Raw genomic sequence first — 21,396 nt, 5'->3', positions numbered from 1 at the left:
TAACCCTTAAGGTTCGAACACTGGGGTGCGCGCGAAGTCTTTCCCTCCTACCGATCTACGCTCTAGCTCGCTAAGATCTTGCGGACGAACTCGACGAACTCACAACACAGGAAGACACGGGGTTCATACTGGTTTGGGCCACCGTTGTGGTGTAATACCCTACTCTAGTGTGGTGGTGGTGGATTGCCTCTTGGGCTGATGATGAACAGTACAAGTGAAGAACAGCCTCCTCAGGTTGAGGTGTTCTTGTGCGTTTGAACTTGTGTGTCTCTGGGCCTGACTCTCTCTTTCTTGGTTCGATCCCCCCTTTCTACTGTGGTGGCTAATCCTATTTATAGAGGCCCTGGTCCTCTTCCCAAATATTGAGCGGGAAGGGAGCCAATAATGGCGGCCTAATTTGAAGGGGGACAGCTAGTACGAGCTATCCTGACAAAAGGTAGTCTTCGCCTGCACAAAGCTCTGGTGGTGACGCCGTCTTGGGCTCCACGATGACCTCCGTCTTGTAGTCCTCCTAGTCTTGGTCTTGTTGCACCGAAATGGCAACCTTTGCCTGATGCCTCAGTACTCCGCGGCTGCGCTTGCCTCCTTTGCACCAAAGAGGAAACAAGGACGCTGCACGCGCTGGTGCCCGCCTGGTGTCGATCGTCATGGCTCACGTCATGAGAGCCTCGCGAGGTTTGCCCCGCCTTGATATCTCCGCTCCTCGTGAGCCTGCCTGGTCAGGCCACTCCAGAGGAGGTCTTGCGTCATCCGCCACACGAGGCTTGGCCCCTCGCGAGGGTCTTGGATGCTTGTTGATGGAGATGGGTCGTACGGCCTGCTGGCTCAGCCACACCGCGGGCCGCAGGCAGGCAAGTCTGGGGACCCCCGTTCCCAGAACGCCGACAGTAGCCCCCGGGCCCAAGGTGCGCGCAAGCTTGGCTTCGCGGCGAAGCCAAGGGTCAAGCTCGGAGCACCGCGGGCCCCCAAAAGCCTGCGGCCTTGGTTGACACGTGGCGGTTGATTGGACGTGGGCGTCTCCGCTTCCCCACGCTGCCTCGGCAACTGCACGACTTGACATGTCCCTGTGACATGCAAGGGAAACCATCATTACCTGCGATCGTGGGAGACGCCGGTTGGACTTCTCTTGCTATAAATGGGGAGGGGGGCGGAGCCCCCATTGCCCATCTCTTCCTCGCTTGCTCGCTTCTTCTTTGCTTCATTGCTTGCAGCGCCTCCAATGGCGCCACGAAGGAAGTTCTCTGCCACCGAGAAGGGGAAGGCCCCTCGCGAGGGCCCCGGTTCCCCGGCGCCCAAGCGTGGCCGCGGCCGTCCGCGCAAGCACGCTACGACCCCCACCGTGGCCCACCATCGAGGCGGCACCGCGGCACGCGGAGGGGATCGTCCCAACCATGGCTGTCCAGCTGACGAGGGGAGGTGCACGATGGTGGTGCGGCTTCCCCGCCCACGCTTCCATTCAGCAGAGGTGTCGCCGGAGTTTGTTGTCTGGTCGGAGAACCCGGCCGGCAACTGGCTCCAGCTTCCGCGCTTCTTTGTTGACGAACTGCCGGCCCCTGGTCCAGGCGAGCTCTGGTCGCAGGCGGATGGTTGCTGCAGCAAGGCCTCCTGGGTCGCGGTCAAGACTTCCGCCACGAGAAACATAGCCCTGGCCCGCGGCTGGCAGACGTTTGCCCGTGCGCGCGGCCTGGGCACGCGGTGTACGCTCCACTTCAGGTATGACGGTGGGTCGACCCTCTACGTGAGGGTGTTCGGGGAAGATGGTCGCCGCGCCGGGTGCTGCCCCAAGACGAATGACGGTTAGGAGGTGCTCGGCCTTGGTGACGGTCGCGACGAGGATGAGGGTGAGCCTGCCCTCAGCGGCGACCGCGTCTCTTCCAGCTACGGCGGCTCTTCCTTTGGTGACAGCTCCAGCGGCGGTGGCTACGGCCAGCCGTCGCGCCCGCTTCGAAGGGGCCAGCGCGTCATATCGTCGCCACGCCTCCGTGAAGCGTGAGGAGGGGTCTGGCTAGGCTCGGGGCGTCGCTAAGGGCCTGCCTCCACGGATTGCTGAAACGCCGCTTTGTTTAGCTTTTTCCCGTTTTCCTGTATCAGAGAATGAAACCAGTATGGGCCCAGAGGGGCGTGTATCGAACTGTGGTTCTTGGTTAATGCAACGTGCATGTTATTCCCATGTCATATTGTTATTTTGCGCAAAGATAAGTTAACCTGGTGCGTTTGGGACGCCCTTTCCTTCACGAGATGCCTGCCTGGTGCGTTTGGGATGCCCTTTCCTTCACGAGATGCCTGCGTTTGCTCAGAAACTGCAAAAAAAATGTTAGTGGGTGCGCTAGGGGATTCGCCATTCACCCAAATCTTGACTTGGCACTTTGTATCGCGGTACCCGAGGGGCACGGATTAGGAGAGATGTGCCAGCTTTCAGGCTCGAACGAGGGTGACTCGTGAGAAGGCAGACAGAAGAAAAATGCTCGCGAGGGCACCTGCCTAGCCTCCTTGCGAGGTATGCGAGAGAGAGATCATGAGCAAACCAGAGCCGAAAAACGTGGTAAAAGGCAAAGGAACCAAATCGGCAAGGAACGCCAAAAGCAAACTTGATTAAGGAGAAGCGAACCAACCGTGGAAAGCAAATGAAAAGCCGCGTCCGGCACCTAATCTAGTATTCAAGTCTTCTCACCAGCGCGGAGCTAAGTGATGTCCACTAGGCGTGGGAGGGAGCCCCAGGGCCTGAGGTCAGCGCTCCTGAGACTCCAGGGCGTGTATAGCCCCAACTCATTATTACGTGAGAGTGTCACGGCGGCGATTCTTCACAGGCACCGGGCCTTCTTCACAGCCTCTGGGCCTTTCTTCACAGGCTCTGGGCCTTGCTTCACAGGCTCTGGGCCTTGCTTCACAGGCTCTGGGCATTGCTTCACAGGCTCTGGGCCTTGCTTCATGGGTATAACTTCTAGAGGTGCTAGATGTTCCAGGCGTTTTGGATGGGTGTCCCTTCTTGCGTCTCCAGGCGCACGGCGCCAGGCCTGGAGATGTGGACGACCCTGAACGGGCCCTCCCACATGGGTGAAAGCTTGTGCAACCCTTCCCTAGAGAGGACCCGCCTCAGGACCAGGTCACCCGTCTCAAGTGTCCTCGAGCGAATGTTGCGGCAGTGGTAACGCCGCGGCGCTTGCTGGTACCTTGCCGCCCTTAATGCAGCTTCGCGACGATGTTCCTCCCCCAGCATGAGGTCCATCCCCCGCATGGCGTCTTGCTGCATTTCGTCGAATGCCAGAACCCGCGCAGAGCGATACTTTACCTCGTGAGGGAGGGCTGCTTCAGCTCCCTAGACGAGGAAGAACGGAGTCTCGGCCGTTGGCTTGGTCGCGGTGGTGCGGATGGACCACAGCACGGACTGGAGCTCGTCGTGCCAGCCCCTGCCGCATGCCTCCAGCTTCTTCTTGAAGGTCCTGCTCTTGAGGCCCCTCAGGACCTCAGCGTTGGCGCGTTCAACCTGACTATTGCTCCTGGGATGGGCCACCAAAGCGTAGCAGATCTGCGTTCCAAGGTTAGCACAGTAGGTTTTAAAGAGGTTACTAGTAAACTGCGAGCCGTTATCTGTGATGATGCGGTTGGGGACCCCAAAGCGGCTCACGAGGCCCTTGATGAACTTGACAGCAGAGCCGGCTGGAATGGTTCGTACGGCTTCCACTTGCGCCCACTTGGTGAACTTATCGATGGCGACGTAGAGATAATGGTAGCCCCCTGGCGCTCGTGGGAACAGGCCTAGGATGTCTAGCCCCCAGACCGCGAACGGCCATGTGAGCGGGATGGTTTGGAGGCCCTGAGCAGGCTGATGGATTTGCTTGGTGTGGAATTGGCAAGCTTCGTAGGATTCACCAGCTCGGCTACATCGTTGAGTGCTGTGGGCCAATAGAATCCGCTGCGGAAGGCTTTGCCGATGAGGGTCCGTGATGATGAGTGATGTCCACAGTCCCCGCCGTGTATGTCAGTCAGCAGGTCCCTCCCTTGACCGTTGGAGATGCAGCGCGGCGTGACATCGTTCGGCCGTTTCTTGTACAACTCGCCTTCTTGAATGCAGTATGCCAGGCCTATCGGGCCACGCGCTCCGCGTCCTCTTCCTTCTCCGCCAGTGTCCCGTGCATCAGGTACTCCTTAAACTCCTTGGTCCAGCACTCCTCCTGAGGCTCGAGCGCCAAGAGTAGCCGAGCTCCTAAGGTTGGGCCGCAAGCTGGTGCTCCCGTGGCCGGGGGCTATGGGAGCTCCTCCCGAGGCTGAGTCGTGCTTGAGAGAGGTGGCGTAGCTGACGGCCTGAAGAGCCGCTCTTTGAAGATGCCGGGCTCTTGTGGTTGCCGCTTGGATGCTCTCTCGGCAATGTCGTCGGTTTCCTTGTTGGTGCCCCGGGGGACGTGCTGCAGCTCCAAGCCTGAGAACTGCTTTTCGATCTTGCGCACCTCCGCAAGGTAGGCCTCCGTGTGCTCGTCCTTTGGCTCGTACACTTTGTTGGAGAAGTTAACGAGGAGCTGCGAGTCGCCCTTGAGGGTAAGGCGCTTCACCCCCAGAGCTGTCGCAGCCTTCAGTCCGGCTACGAGGCCTTCGTATTCTGCGATATTGTTGGAGACCTTCTCGCCGTGCTGGAAGCAGAGTTGCACGGCGTAGTAAAGCTTGTCTTGAGTGGGCGAGATGAGCACTGCTCCAGCCCCCGCGCCCTGGTGCGCAAAGGCGCCATCAAAATACATGAACCAGCCGTCTGGTGCCTCACTTCCTGGGAAGGTGGATCGGTCTTCTCCTTCCTCAAGAGCCGGGGCATCTGTCCATTCCGCCACAAAATCGGCGAGCGTGACTCCCTTGATGACCCTGGTGGTGCTGAACTCCAGCTGGAATGCTTGCAGCTCGATGTTCCATTCAGCGACCCTTCCGGCTGAGTTTGGGCTCCTGAGTACCCTCTCCAATGGGTAAGATGAGACAACCTTGATGGGTGCCCCTGGAAGTAGTGTCGCAGCTTGTGCGAGGCCACCAAGAGTGTGAGCAGGAGCTTTTGCGGCATGGGGTAGCGTGCCCTTGTGTCTCGCAGTACGATGCTGACGAAGTATACCGGGTGCTCGACGAGGGCTGGCACACTGTTGAGGCTCGGGTCTTGCGGAGATTGTGACGCATCCTGAGGTGGAGGGTTTCCTGAGACTTGGCCATCCTCAGGAGTTTCCGTGACGCTGCCCTGCCGAGCTTGATCTTTTGCCACTGATGGCTCTGGTGTGCCTTCCTGACCCTGCGCTGCATCAGCTCTGGCTTGGCGCGGCACACCCTTGTCTCTGTGCTCCTCCCGAACTGCCACCAGCGCCGCGCTGGCAGAGTACGGGGTGGCGGCGAGGTAGAGTACCAGAGGCTCGAGAGGCTGCGGCGCCACCATCACCGGGGGGGTGGTGAGGTATTTCTTGAGGTCTTGGAAGGCCCGGTCGGCCTCCGGGGTCCACTCGAAGGGGCCTTTCTTCTTCATGAGCTTTAAGAAGGGTAAGGCGTGCTCGCCTATCTTAGAGATGAAGCGCCCTAACGTGGTCACACGTCCTGCCAGCTTTTGCATCTCCTTGAGGGTCTGTGGTGGGCTCATGTCTTCGATGGCCTTGATCTTCTCCGGGTTTGCCTCGATCCCTCTGTGGGATACGAGAAACCCCAATGGCTTGCCAGAAGGGACGCCAAACACGTACTTCTCTGGGTTAAGCCTCAAGTTCACCTGGCGCAAACTCTCAAAGGTCTCCTCCAAGTCTTGAATCAACGTCCTAACCTCGCGAGATTTGACCACTATGTAATCAACGTAGGCCTCTGTGTTCCTGCCGAGCTGCCGCCCCAAGGCGATGTGCATCAACCGCTGAAAGGTCGCGCCCGCGTTGCGAAGGCCGAAAGGCATGCAGTTGTAGCAGTACACCCCACATGGTGTCAGGAAGGCCGTCTTCTCCACATCCTCCACCGCCATCTTGATCTGATGCTATCTAGAGAACGCATCCAGGAAACATAACAAATCGCACTCGGCAGTGGAGTCAACGGTTTGATCGATGCGCGGAAGGGGGAACAGATCTTGGGGGCAGGCTTTGTTGAGGTTGGTGAAGTCGACGCACATCCGTTCTTTCCCACCTTTCTTCGGTACTACGACGGGATTCGCCAGCCATTCGGGGTATCGAACTTCTCGGATGGTGCCTGCCGCCTGCAGTTTGCGTGTCTCTTGGACGATGAAGGCCTGCTTCTCAGTGGACTGCCATCTTGCTCGCTGCTTCACAGGGCGTACGTTGGGGCATACCCTCAGATGATGCTGGATTACCTCTCTCGGGACCCCTACCAGCTGATTGGGCTCCCACGCGAATATCTCCTTGTTCGCGCGCAAAAACCTCACCAAAGCTTCTTCTTGTCCCGTGCCAAGGCCGGTTCCTATGGTGAAGGTGGCACCTGAAGACCCGTCCTCGTTGACCGGCACCTGTTTGGTCTCCGCCTTGTCTTGGGTGAACAGCTGCCTCTTCTTGGTGGGCGCGGTCTCCCCAGCCTCGGGCGCACCGGCGCCGGCTGGCTGTGCCGCTGCCGCAGTCTTGAAGGCGAGCCTGAGCGCCATCACGGCCTCCTTAGTGTCCCCCTTGATGGTGAGGACGCCCTTGCTCCCTGGCATCTTCATGAGATTGTAGGCCGGGTGAGTTGCCGCCATGAACTGAGCGAGAGCCGGGTACCCGAGGATGGAGTTGTATGGGAGACCGATGGGGGCGATGTCAAAGTCCACCAGCTCGGTGCGATAGTTGTCTCGCGTGCCAAAGGTGATAGGGAGGCGGATCTGCCCCAGAGGGTGAGCAGCTCCACCACCCACTCCTGTGAAGGGCTTCCACGGAGAGCAACTTGAGGCCGGCGCCGCCATCGATGAGGGTCTTGGTGATGGCCATGTTGCAGGTGGTGGGCGTGAAGAGCATCGGGAGCATCCCGGAGCCGGCGGTGGAACCGTGGTGGTCTTTCGAATTGAAGGTGAGGTCGGCCTTCGGCGTAGCCCAACCCGGCGGAGCCCCCGGGCGCTTGCAGGCTGCCCCAATCTGACGGAAGAAAGGCTTGACATGGCGATCTGAAGGAGGTGCTTGGGAGCCACCCAGCAGTTCCGCGACTGCGTGGTGTGCCGGCGCCACGTAACACGCAGTGAAGAGGTCGCGGAGTTCCCCCCAGGACGTCACCGTGGATCCCGGAAGGTTGAGCAGCCAGGCGCGCGGCTCGCCGGTGAGCGCCAGGGGGAACAAGTTTGCCATGATCTTGTCGTCGCCTCCGGCTTCGAGGACGGCCTCCTTGTAAGCTAGCAGGAACAGCGCCAAGTCTACCGCGCCATTGTAATGCGGCGGCATCTCCGGCCTGAACTTGGCTGGCCACTACACTTGCTGCAGAGCGGGGGCCAGGGCTCGATACCCAGACTGCCTGCTGCTGGTGTTGGCCGCAGAGGTTTGTGGCGGGGCACCTGCCATGGGAGCGTAGTGCGGCGGTGCGGGGCGCTGGTTGGTGGAGAGAAGCCCTGGCGCACCCCTACCTGGCGCGCCAAATGTTGGATGTGGTGCTCCGGCTAACCCTTAAGGTTCGAACACTGAGGTGCGCGCGAAGTCTTTCCCTCCTACCGATCTACGCTCTAGCTCGCTAAGATCTTGCGGACAAACTCGACGAACTCACAACACAGAAAGACACGGGGTTTATACTGGTTCGGGCCACTGTTGTGGTGTAATACCCTACTCCAGTGTGGTGGTGGTGGATTGCCTCCTGGGCTGATGATGAACAGTACAAGTGAAGAACAGCCTCCTGAGGTTGAGGTGTTCTTGTGCGTATGAACTTGTGTGTGTCTCTGGGCCTGACTCTCTCTCTCTCTCTCTCGGTTCGATTCCCCCCTTTCTACTGTGGTGGCTAATCCTATTTATAGAGGCCCTGGTCCTCTTCCCAAATATTGAGCGGGAAGGGAGCCAACAATGGCGGGCTAATTTGAAGGGGGACAGCTAGTACGAGCTATCCTGACAAAAGGTAGTCTTCCCCTGCACAAAGCTCTGGTGGTGATGCCGTCTTGGGCTCCACGATGACCTCCGTCTTGCAGTCCTCCCGGTCTTGGTCTTGTTGCACCGAAATGGCAACCTTTGCCTGATGCCTCGGTACTCCGCGGCTGCGCTTGCCTTCTTTGCACCAAATAGGAAACAAGGACGCTGCGCGCGCTCGCGCCCGCCTGGTGTCAATCGTCATGGCTCACGTCACGAGAGCCTCACGAGGTTTGCCCTGCCTTGATATCTCCGCTCCTCATGAGCTTGCCTGGTCAAGCCACTCCAGAGGAGGTCTTGCGTCGTCTGCCTCGCAAGGCTTGGCCCCTCGCGAGCGTCTTGGATGCTTGTTGATGGAGATGGGCCGTACGGCCTGCTAGCTCAGCCACACCGCGGGCCACAGGCAGGCAAGTCTGGGGACCCCCGTTCCCAGAACGCCGACAGTGTCCTTGTCGGACACGGTGGCGGCGCAGGCGAACTCGGGACTCCAGTCCCGAGCCAAAGGAAGGCAGCGGCGCTCTGCTGGGCCGTGGCCCGGCTCGGCTGGGCCGGCCCAAGAACTTTTTTTAAAATAAATTTCGCCGCGAACAAAAATCCTAATAAAATATTAAAAAAAATCTAAAAATTCCAGAAACAATTTTCACCGTCCAAACCTAAAATTTAGGACAACATGAACATTTTTCTGGACAAAAATGCATGTCATCTCTAATTCAAATAAAATAACAAATAAAACCCAAATAAAATAATAATTTGATTTTTTTTATTTCTTCTCCAATATTTTTCTTCTGTTGAAGAAGTCATATTATCTTCTCTCATTTATTTTATTGTTGAAATAATTGGAAAGAAACTATTAAAATCAAATTGATCCTCTTTTCAAATTTGAAATAAATTCAAATATGAAAATTTAATGAAACCTCCAACTCTCTCTTTGGGTCCTTGAGTTGCTTAAGGTCTTTAGGATCAAAATGTTAAAATCAAACAAAAATGCAAAGAGCATGAATGCATATGATGACCTAGTGATTAACATTCAAATTGAAAATTAGGATGTTACACCTTCTCGGTCAGGTCGACATAGTGATGCACGAAAGAAACAACATTGATGGCGGCTTCCAGTCAAGTACAAACAAGGCCACATCTACTGCTAGCATATCACAGCCACACATGGTAGGTCTACGGCAGCACACGAGCGCCCGGTTCTCCTTCATGGCCGTGTGCTGATGATGTGGCCGCGGAGACTACATGCTAGTATGGCGCCGGGCAAGGGAGAACAATGGGTTGGCACGGTGCAGAGTGGTGTCGGCGAGCGCGATGGAGAACAATTGCCTGGAGCGATTTGGAAGGAAGCTGACCGGGTGGGGGAGGAAGGTACGGGGATTACGGGCGGTTTCAACTGAGTGTTGTTGGAGCTTTCCAGCCATGCGATTGAAAAGAAATCAACGGGAGAGTACCCGTCTGACAATTGAATTTCCCATACTAAAATGCGTAGCTGAAAATTCGAATTTCCCCCTAGCGGAAAATTTCGATTCCCCTAGCGAGCCCCCCCCCCCCCCCGCGCTGGCGGCCACTCCGGCCCCGGAGTCCACCCCTCTCCCGCCGGAGGCCACCCCGGCCCCGGCGTCCACCCCTCTCCCGCCGGCGGCCACCGGGGCCCCGGCGCTCTCCTTGTCCCTTCAGGTCTCCGCCACATCTGCTCCCACCCGCCATGGACGATGGCTCCGCAAGACCGGCGTCGGTGTCCTCCAGGCTCCAGCCCGTCATCTCTGGCCTCGAGCTGTCGGATTCGTCGGGTTCTGAGGGAGGCTCGACCGGGGCTGGAGGTGCTCCGGGTGGTGCCAACCCTGGGCTGGCTGCGGGCTCCGCCGCCCCATGGAGCATGTCGGGGCCTTCGCGCAAGGCGCTCTGGCACAAGAGGAAAGCTTTGAGGAAGATGGCCGCGGCGGGAGGATCTCGGTCGCGTTTGCCTGCCTCGTCGCCGGAGAGAAGGGAGATCCCAGCCGACCTGTTCGGCCTCTTCTTCAAGTGTTTCCGGGAGGGCCACAGAAGAGATGACTGCAAGTTTCCTCCGCTCTGCATCAGATGTGGACTGGGGGGGTCACATTTCCACGGAGTACAAGCGGGCGAGGAGCCCAAGGTCGGAGGAGGAGCTCCGACGGGATGATGTTGCCAAGGTAGCGTGGTTCTCGCAGCCGCTGATGTAGGCCAGACCTGCGCGCAGGCTATCACTGGTGACTAGGCAGACCTCTTCGGCGGAGAGGACCTCGCCAGTGTTGGTGGACACCGCACCTGTGGGGTTCGTGCAGGCTTCGGAAGCTGCAGCTGCTGCTACTGGCGGTGTCTGCGTGCTTCACCGGACGCAGGAGATGGATGACCTTGAGCAACACCTAAGGCTGGCAGTGGTGGCTTATGTGGGCGGCACTCGACCAGTGGTGTCGTGCCATGAGGCCGCGGAGGCAATTTCGGAGGAACTACGCATCCATCGCCATAGATTCTCGGTTCACAAGTACCATCCTGAGGACTTCCTAGTGGTGTTCACGGCGCCGGACCTTCGCAAAAGGGCCTTGGTGGCCGGCACAGTCGAGCATGGCTTCTTCAAGATGTACGTCAAGTCGTGGCTTAAGCAAGCGCAAGCAGTCACTAGAGTTATGCGCTCGCAAATTGATCTCATGATCGAGGGGCTCCCTTCCCATGCTTGGACGACAGAGACGGCGGCGGAGCTCCTTGGCTCAGCTTGTCTAGTAGAGAGCCTGGCGCCAGAAACGGAGAGCAGAGAAGATCTTTCTCTCTTCAAGCTGCGAGCTTGGTCTGTATACCCGGATGAGGTGTCGGCAGACAAACGCCTCTGGGTGCTGGAGCCGGAGATGAACGGCAGACCGCACGCGCGACTGCACACCTCCCAGGCCTTGCTGGAATACAAAACTCACATTCACATAGGGAGAATTCGCGGTCATGAGGGTCCGGAGTGCTGGATGAGGCCGCCTAGCTCAGATGGAAGCGGGTGATACGTCTCCAACGTATCTATAATTTTTGATTGTTCCATGATATTATATTATCTATTTTGGATGTTTATGGGCTTTATTAGACACTTTTATATTATTTTTGGGACTAACCTATTAACCCAGAGCCTAGTGCCAATTTCTGTTTTTCCTTGTTTTAGAGTATCGCGGAAAAGGAAAATCAAACGGTGTCCAATTGACCTGAAACTTCACGGAACTTATTTTTGGACCGGAAGAAACCCAGAAGACTTGGAGTGCACGTCAGGGAGTCAACGAGGAAGCCACGAGGCAGGGGGCGCGCCCACCCCCCTGGGCGTGCCCTCCACCCTCATGGGCCCCTTGTGGCCCCCCTGACGTACTTCTTCTGCCTATATATCTCCATATACCCTAAAAACATCGAGGAGCACAATAGATCGGGAGTTCCGCCGCCAGAAACCTCTGTAGCCACCGAAAGCCAATCTAGACCCGTTCTGGCACCCTGCTAGTGGGGGGAATCCCTCTCCGGTGGCTATCTTCATCATCCCGGTGCTCTCCATGATGTGGAGGGAGTAGTTCTCGCTCGGGGCTGAGGGTATGTACCAGTAGCTATGTGTTTTATCTCTCTCTCTCGTGTTCTTGAGATGATACGATCTTGATGTATCGCGAGCTTTGCTATTATATTTGGATCCTATGATGTTTCTTCCCCCCTCTACTCTTTTGTAATGGATTGAGTTTCCCCTTTGAAGTTATCTTATCGGATTGAGTGTTTAAAGATTTGAGAACACTTGATGTATGTCTTGCCGTGTGTATCTGTGGTGACAATGGGATATCACGTGATTCACTTGATGTATGTTTTGGTGACCAACTTGCGGGTTCCTCCCATGAACCTATGCATAGGGGTTGGCACACGTTTTCATCGTGATTCTCCGGTAGAAACTTTGGGGCACTCTTTGAGGTTCTATGTGTTGGTTGAATAGATGAATCTGAGATTGTGTGACGCATATCGTATAATCATACCCATGGATACTTGAGGTGACATTGGAGTATCTAGGTGACATTAGGGTTTTGGTTGATTTGTGTCTTCAGGTGTTATTCTAGTACGAACTCTAGGGCTATTTGTGACACTTATAGGAATAGCCCAACGGATTGATTGGAAAGAATAACTTTGAGGTGGTTTCGTACCCTACCATAATCTCTTCGTTTGTTCCGCTATTAGTGACTTTGGAGTGACTCTTTGTTGCATGTTGAGGGATAGTTATGTGATCCAATTATGTTATTATTGTTGAGAGAACTTGCACTAGTGAAAGTATGAACCCTAGGCCTTTGTTTCCAACATTGCAATACCGTTTACGCTCACTTTTATCATTAGTTACCTTGCTGTTTTTATAATTTCAGATTACAAAACCTATTTATCTACTTCCATATACCACTTGTATCACCATCTCTTCGCCGAACTAGTGCACCTATACAATTTACCATTGTATTGGGTGTGTTGGGGACACAAGAGACTCTTTGTTATTTGGTTGCAGGTTTGCTTGAGAGAGACCATCTTCATCGTACGCCTCCTATGGATTGATAAACCTTAGGTCATCCACTTGAGGGAAATTTGCTACTGTCCTACAAATCTCTGCACTTGGAGGCCCAACAACGTCTACAAGAAGAAGGTTGTGTAGTAGACATCAAGCTCTTTTCTGGTGCCGTTGCCGGGGAGGTGAGTGCTTGAAGGTTTATCTTTAGATCTTGCAATCGAGTATTTTAGTTTCTTGTTTTATCATAGTTTAGTTTATAAAAGAAAATTACAAAAAATGGAATTGAGTCTACCTCATACGCTTCATCTTTTTAATATTTTTCGTGAGTATGATGGAAAGGAAAATTGTGCCAAAGTGTTAGAAGAAGAATGCATTAAAATGTTTGGCACTAAATATTTAAATGATGAGCATGATTGCAATGTTGTTAGTATGAACTCCTTGAATTTCCATGGTACTAATGATGATTGCACCAGTTATGATGAAAATGTCTCCTATAAACATGTCAATTTTTGTGGAGTGCATTGGGTTTGTAAGTACACACAAAATAGGGAAGATAGATATTGCATGAGGAATAAGTACTTAGAAACTAAAATGTTGCAAGAAAGGCTAGATGATTGTGCTGAAGATTTAAATTTTCTTGGTCGTACTTTTATACTTTGCAATGAACAGGGTCATTAGCTATCCGATGCAAATTGTTTCATGATCTAATCGTGTCCAAAAATTTTGATGACTTGATTTCCCTTACACATTATAATGAACTTAGTTTGCTTATGGGCTACGAAGAAATGAAACGTATAACTAAACATCTTCCAGAATTTGCTCGTTATAAACTTCTTGGTTTTGATCTAGAGGAAATTTATATGTATTGTGCGGTGAATTGTATTAAAAATCCTTATATTGTCAATTACATAAAGAAAAGAAAACAAATAGAAGATGAAGAGAATATTAATGAAAGGGAAGAGACTTCCCAATATCCTCCTATTATTTCTTATGATGAATCAGGTAACTAGGAGGAGCCTCCTATTCAACCAATCTCATTAATAAGGAGCTCCAAAAATAGGATTGAACCCACACATGATGTGGTGAAGAAGAAGAAAAGAAAAAGCAAGAGAGGTAAAAAGATATCTCTCCCAAATAATGCTGCTCCTATTACTATTGTGCCTCATGAAAATATAATTGTGGAAGATAATGATACTTCTTATGATCTTGAAAATCTTTTTGGCACTTGCTTGGAAGAATATGATAATTGCTATACTATTTGTGCTATCCATACTATTAATGATGAGAGTGATTATGCTTATGATATGAAAAGGCCCAAGCTTGGGGATGCTATGTTTGATGAAGATGATGTTTTTGAGAATATATTTGCTGCAATTAATGTTTGTCCCAAGCTTGGGGATGCTATGTTTAAGGAAGATGATATTTTTAGTCTCCCAAGTTTTGATATGCAAATTTATAATGATGATAGCATGCCTCCTACCTATGATGATTATTGTGATGGTACTTATGCTATAAAAAGTAGTGATTATATTTATAAAACTTGTCATGATTATGATTACTCCTTTTCTGAACATTACTCTTTTAATGTGGAAACAATTTATAGTATTCGAGTCTCTTATGATACTCCCACTATTCCGAATGAGAAGAATTTTGCTTATGTGGAGAGTAATAAAAATTCTATGCTTATGCATCATGAAAATAATGCTTTAGGTGCTGGTTATATTTTTGAATTCATTCATGATGCTACTGAAAATTATTATGAGGGAGGAATATATGCTTGTAGGAATTGCAATAATATCAAGTTTCCTCTCTATGTGCTTAAAGTTTTGAAGTTATACTTGTTTTACCTTCCTATGCAAGTTGATTCTTGTTTCCATAAGTTGTTTGCTCACAAAATTCCTATTCATAGGAAGTGGGTTAGACTTAAATTTTCTAGTAATATTCTTCATGATGCTCTCTTTATGTTTCAATTCTTATCCTTTATGTGAGCATCATTGAAATCATCATGCCTAGCTAGGGGCGTTAAACGATAGCGCTTGTTGGGAGGCAACCCAATTTTATTTTTGTTACTTGCTTTTTGCTCCTGTTTAGTAATAAATAATTAATCTAGCCTGTGTTTAGATGTGGTTTTATGCTTTTAATTAGTGTTTGTGCCAAGTAGAACCTTTGGGAAGACTTGGGGAAAGTCTTTGCGATCATGCTGTAAAAAACAGAAACTTTAGCGCTCACGAGAATTGCTGCCATTTTTTATTGGAGAGTGATATTTAGTTAATTCTTTTTGAATATAATTAATAGACAAATTACTCAGGTCCAACAATTTATTTTAGAATTTTATGAGTTCCGTAAGTATACGTTTGATACAAATTACTACAGACTATTCTGCTTTTGACAGATTCTGTTTTCTATGTGTTGTTTGCTTATTTTGATGAATCCATGAGTAGTATCGGAGGGTATGAACCATAGAGGAGTTGGAATATAGTAGATATTACACCAATATAAATAAATAATGAGTTAATTACAGTACCTTGAAGTGGTATTTTGTTTTCTTTCACTAACGGAGCTTACGAGTTTTCTATTAAGTTTTGTGTTGTGGAGTTTTCAAGTTTTGGGTAAAGATTCGATGGACTATGGAATAAGGAGTGGCAAGAGACTAAGCTTGGGGATTCCCAAGGCACCCCAAGGTAATATTCAAGGACAACCAAAAGCCTAAGCTTGGGGATGCCCCGGAAGGCATCCCCTCTTTTATCTTCGTTCATCGGTAACTTTACTTGGAGCTATATTTTCATTCACCACATGATATGTGTTTTGCTTGGAGCGTCATTTTATTTTATTTTTCTTTGCTTGATGTTTGAATAAAATACCAAGATCTGAAATTCCTAAATGTTAGAGAGTCTTCACATAGTTGCATAATTATTCAACTACTCATTGATCTTCACTTATATCTTTCGGAGTAGTTTGTCGTTTGCTCTAGTGCTTCACTTATATCTTTTAGAGCACGACGGTGGTTTTATTTTGAAGAAATAGATGAACTATCATGCTTCACTTATATTATTTTGAGAGTCTTTAGAACAGCATGGTAATTTGCTTTGGTTATGAATTTAGTCCTAATATGATGGGCATCCAAGAGGGGTATAATAAAAACTTTCATATAAAGTGCATTGAATACTAAGAAAAGTTTGATACTTGATAATTGTTTTGAGATATGGAGATGGTGATATTAGAGTCATGCTAGTTGAGTAGTGGTGAATTTGAGAAATACTTGTGTTGAATTTTGTGATTCCTGTAGCATGCACGTTTGGTGAACCGTTATGTGATGAAGTCGGAGCATGATTTATTTATTGACTGTCTTCCTTATGAGTGGCGGTCGGGGACGAGCGATGGTCTTTTCCTACCAATCTATCCCCCTAGGAGCATGCACGTAGTACTTTGTTTCGATAACTAATAGATTTTTGCAACAAGCATGTGAGTTCTTTATGACTAATATTGAGTCCATGGATTATACGCACTCTCACCCTTCCACCATTGCTAGCCTCTCTAGTACCACGCAACTTTCGCCGGTACCATAAACCCACCATATACCTTCCTCAAAACAGCCACCATACCTACCTATCATGGCATTTCCATAGCCATTCCGAGATATATTGCCATGCAACTTTCCACCGTTCTGCTTATTATGACACTCTCCATCATTGTCATACTGCTTTGCATGATCATGTAGTTGACATCGTAGTGGTGGCAAAGCCACCGTTCATAATTCTTTCATACATGTCACCCATGAATCATTGCACATCCCGGTACACCGCCGAAGGCATTCATATAGAGTCATATCTTGTTCTAAGTATCGAGTTGTAATTCTTGAGTTGTAAGTAAATAAAAGTGTGATGATCATCATTATTAGAGCATTGTCCCAGTGAGGAAAGGATGATGGAGACTATGATTCCCCCACAAGTCGGGATGAGACTCTGGACGAAAATAAATAAATAAATAAAAGAGGCCAAAGAAGCCCAAATAAAAAAAGAGAGAAAAGAGGCCATAAAAAAGAGAGAAGGCCTAAATAAAAAATAAATAAAAATGAGAGAAAAAGAGAGAAGGGGAAATGCTACTATCCTTTTACCACACTTGTGCTTCAAAGTAGCACCATGATCTTCATGATAGAGAGTCTCCTATGTTGTCACTTTCATATACTAGTGGGAATCTTTCATTATAGAACTTGGCTTGTATATTCCAATGATGGGATTCCTCAAAATGCCCTAGGTCTTCGTGAGCAAGCAAGTTGGATCCACACCCACTTAGTTTCTTTTTGAGCTTTCATACACTTATAGCTCTAGTGCATCCGTTGCATGGCAATCCCTACTCACTCACATTGATATCTATTGATGGGCATCTCCATAGCCCGTTTGATACGCCTAGTTGATGTGAGACTATCTTCTCCTTTTTTTTGTCTTCTCCACAACCACCATTCTATTCCACCTATAGTGCTATATCCATGGCTCACGCTCATATATTGCGTGAAGATTGAAAAAGTTTGCGAACATAAAAAGTATGAAACAATTGCTTGGCTTGTCATCGGGGTTGTGCATGATTTAAATATTTTGTGTGGTGAAGATGGATCATAGCCAGACTATATGATTTTGTAAGGATAACTTTCTTCGGCCATGTTATTTTGAGAAGACATGATTGCTTTGTTAGTATGCTTGAAGTATTATTATTTTTATGTCAATATTAAACTTTTGTCTTGAATCTTATGGATCTGAATATTCATGCCACAATGAAGAGAATTACTTATAGAAATATGTTAGGTAGCATTCCACATCAAAAATTCTGTTTTTATCATTTACCTACTCGAGGACGAGCAGGAATTAAGCTTGGGGATGCTGATACGTCTCCAACATATCTATAATTTTTGATTGTTACATGCTATTATATTATTTGTTTTGGATGTTTATGGGCTTTATTAGACACTTTTATATTATTTTTGGGACTAACCTATTAACCCAGAGCCCAGTGCCAGTTTCTGTTTTTTCCTTGTTTTAGAGTATCGCGGAAAAGGAAAATCAAACGGAGTCCAATTGACCTGAAACTTCACGGAACTTATTTTTGGACCAGAAGAAACCCAGAAGACTTGGAGTGCACGTCAGGGAGTCAACAAGGAAGCCACGAGGCAGGGGGGTGCGCCCACCCCCCTGGGCGCGCCCTCCACCATCGTGGGTCCCTCGTGGCCCCCCTGACGTACTTCTTCCGCCTATATATCTCCATATACCCTAAAAACATCGAGGAGCACAATAGATCGGGAGTTCCACCGCCAGAAGCCTCCATAGCCACCGAAAGCCAATCTAGACCCGTTCCGGCACCCTGCCGGAGGGGGGAATCCCTCTCCGGTGGCTATCTTCATCATCCCGGTGCTCTCCATGATGAGGAGGTAGTTCTCCCTCGGGGCTGAGGGTATGTACCAGTAGCTATGTGTTTGATCTGTCTCTCTCTCGTGTTCTTGAGATGATACGATCTTGATGTATGCGAGCTTTGCTATTATATTTGGATCCTATGATGTTTCTCCCCCCATCTACTCTCTTGTAATGGATTGAGTTTCCCCTTTGAAGTTATCTTATCGGATTGAGTCTTTAAAGATTTGAGAACACTTGATGTATGTCTTGTCGTGCGTATCTGTGGTGACAATGGGATATCACGTGATTCACTTGATGTATGTCTTGGTCATCAACTTGCGGGTTCCGCCCATGAACCTATGCATAAGGGTTGGCACACGTTTTCGTCGTGATTCTCCGGTAGAAACTTTGGGGCACTCTTTGAGGTTCTATGTGTTGGTTGAATAGATGAATCTGAGATTGTGTGATGCATATCGTATAATCATACCCACGGATACTTGAGGTGACATTGGAGTATCTAGGTGACATTAGGGTTTTGGTTGATTTGTGTCTTAAGGTGTTATTCTAGTACGAACTCTAGGGGTTGTTTGTGACACTTATAGGAATAGCCCAACAGATTGATTGGAAAGAATAACTTTGAGGTGGTTTCGTACCCTACCATAATCTCTTCGTTTGTTCTCCGCTATTAGTGACTTTGGAGTGACTCTTTGTTGCATGTTGAGGGATAGTTATGTGATCCAACTATGTTATTATTGTTGAGAGGACTTGCACTAGTGAAAGTATGAACCCTAGGCCTTGTTTCCTATCATTGGAATGCCATTTATGCTCACTTTTACCATTAGTTACCTTGCTGTTTTTATATTTTTAGATTACAAAGACTATTATCTACTATCCATATACCACTTGTATCACCATCTCTTCGCCGATCTAGTGCACCTATACGATTTACCATTGTATTGGGTGTGTTGGGGACACAAGAGACTCTTTGTTATTTGGTTGCAGGGTTGCCTGAGAGAGACCATCTTCATCCTACGCCTCCTATGGATTGATGAACCTTAGGTCATCCACTTGAGGGAAATTTGCTACTGTCCTACAAACCTCTGCACTTGGAGGCCCAACAACGTCTACAAGAAGAAGGTTGTGTAGTAGACATCAGCGGGCAAAGTGGAATGCCGGAGGATTTCGGGGACTTCGCTGGTCAGGGAGAATGGCGTGTCCTACCATGGACTAGGGGCATTCATGGTGGAGCGCCTGCTAGTGGTGCACCAGGTCGAACCTACAGGCAGGCCTTGCTTGGGCGAATTGGGCCATCTGATTGGAGGATCCCGCCGATGGCATCTGGCACGGCGGCGCCGACGCACGCGCCCAGGGGCAGTTCTGTGGTGACTGCGACAGGGCTGAGGCAGGTGGCCGTGGCCGCCGATGCTGGTGTGTCACTTGTGCAGCAGCCGCAGTTGGCCATAGAAGATCCGGGGAGGAGCCTGGGGGCCACGCCAGCACATGCTGCGGGGGTGGCCAATCCGAAACTGCCTGCAGCGCTGGGGCCGGAGGAGGCTACTTTTGACCAGGAGGAGATAAGGGAACAGGCCAATCAGATCGCAGCGGTGGGTGCAGTTAGCTCAGATCCGGAGACCGAGAAAGGGACCCACGCCGATCCCGAGGCGGCAGATAAAGCATAGGGTGAGGCTTGCCCGGACGTGGCACTGGGGGATCCAATGCCAGCCAATGCAAATGTGCAGGATGGGTCTGAGGACCTGGTGCATCGGGAGGTGGACCGGCATGTGGGGGACATTGCTGTCCATCCCCACGTTGGAACCAAGGAGGAGACACTACAGCAGGATAGGCCACCGGTGCAGGTTCCCGACTAGACAGCAAATGGGTGGGCCCTAGTGTTGGACGTGTTGCAGCTAGCGACAGCGGGGGAGATGGCATGTCCATCAGGTGGCGCGGCAGACATGGGACCCGCCACACAGGAATCTGGGGGAAGGAATATGGAGGCTGATGTGACCACGAGAGAAGCATGCATGCACGAACCGTTGCATGGCGGTAATGCATCGGACGCTGGTGCAATTGCATCACAGCACCATGAGGGGAATTTATCTGACAAGGAAGTGGTGGCACTTGGAAACATCAAGGCGTTCTGTGCTGGGTTGCTCAAAAAGCTCGCACCACCGCTGCTCAAGGAGTTCGAAGGGCTGCAAGGGGTTAAAACAAGGCAGGATCCTTTCACTCCACGCCGCGCAACACGGTCCATCTGTGCCGGCAGCTCTAGGAAGACGAAGGCCTTGGTAGCCGAAACGGTGCTTCTTAAAACCCTGGGATTCGACTGTGATGATCTGGCGGTCTCGGAGGACGCGCTAGGTCAGCTACGTACGGTGTTCGACTCACCACTCCAGGAGCCGCAATTGAGGGCCATCGCAGCTATCTTCGAGAAAGTGATACCGCTCAATCTTGCGAAGGAGACAGGGAGGGCGGAGCCACTATTGGTGCAGTAGGTGCGTTGGCACCGGCGGTGTTGGAGGCATCTTCATCCGATGTCGTTCAACGCTTTGGAGTTGGTGTGCTGGAATGTTAGAGGTCTCAACAATCCTGCCAAAAGGAAGGACCTTAGAGGTTTTGTAGATTCTACTCGCGCGGCGGTCGTATGTATACTTGAAACCAAATTAGAGGTGGTGGACACTTTTGTAATCTTGCAATGCATGGGGCCAAACTATGATGATTTCACCTACTTACCGGCGTCGGATACTAGAGGCGGTATATTTGTGGCATGGGACACCACGCGGGTTCTCTTGACAAACTATGCCAATGATACTCATAGCATCACTGGGTACGTCTCGCCCAAGGAGGGGCGCCATGGTGGCTAACAGCAGTATATGGGCCTCAGGATGATGTGCTCAAGATTAACTTCTTGAACAAACTATCGGACCGTAGATCGCTATGCCCTAGGCCATGGCTTGTCATAGGAGATTTTAACCTCATCCTATACGCGGCAGACAAAAATAACTCCAACTTGGACAGGAGAATGATGGGGAAGTTCAAACGTTTCGTCGATGATAACGCGCTAAAGGAGCTCTTTTTGCATGGGCGCAAATACACGTGGAGCAACGAAAGGGAGACGCCCACTCTCACTAAAATAGACCACGCTTTTGTGTCCGTTGATTGGGAGCTCGAGCACCCGGAGTGCTTGCTGCAAGCTTTATCTACAGAGTATTCTGACCATTGCCCGCTGCATCTCGCGCTCCATGAACACATGCATGCCAAAAGGAGGTTCCGCTTTGAAAAGTTATGGGTCAAGATGGATGGGTTTTTGGATGTCGTCAAGGAGGCTTGGGTTTGCGATCCAGATATTACTGATCCTTTCATGCGTTTCGACATCATGCTCAGAAACACAGCCCAAGCGCTTGCAACATGGGGACAAAAGGAGATAGGAAATATCAAACTACAAATCGCTATTGCCAACATTGTCATTCTGTGGTTTGACTGCGCTCAGGAGAGTAGA

This window comes from Triticum urartu, chromosome 2 (assembly GCF_003073215.2).
Source record: "Triticum urartu cultivar G1812 chromosome 2, Tu2.1, whole genome shotgun sequence".
In the NCBI taxonomy this organism is placed as follows: Eukaryota; Viridiplantae; Streptophyta; class Magnoliopsida; order Poales; family Poaceae; genus Triticum; species Triticum urartu.
The sequence above is the reverse complement of the archived record's forward strand: the minus strand, read 5'-3'. Positions refer to the sequence as shown.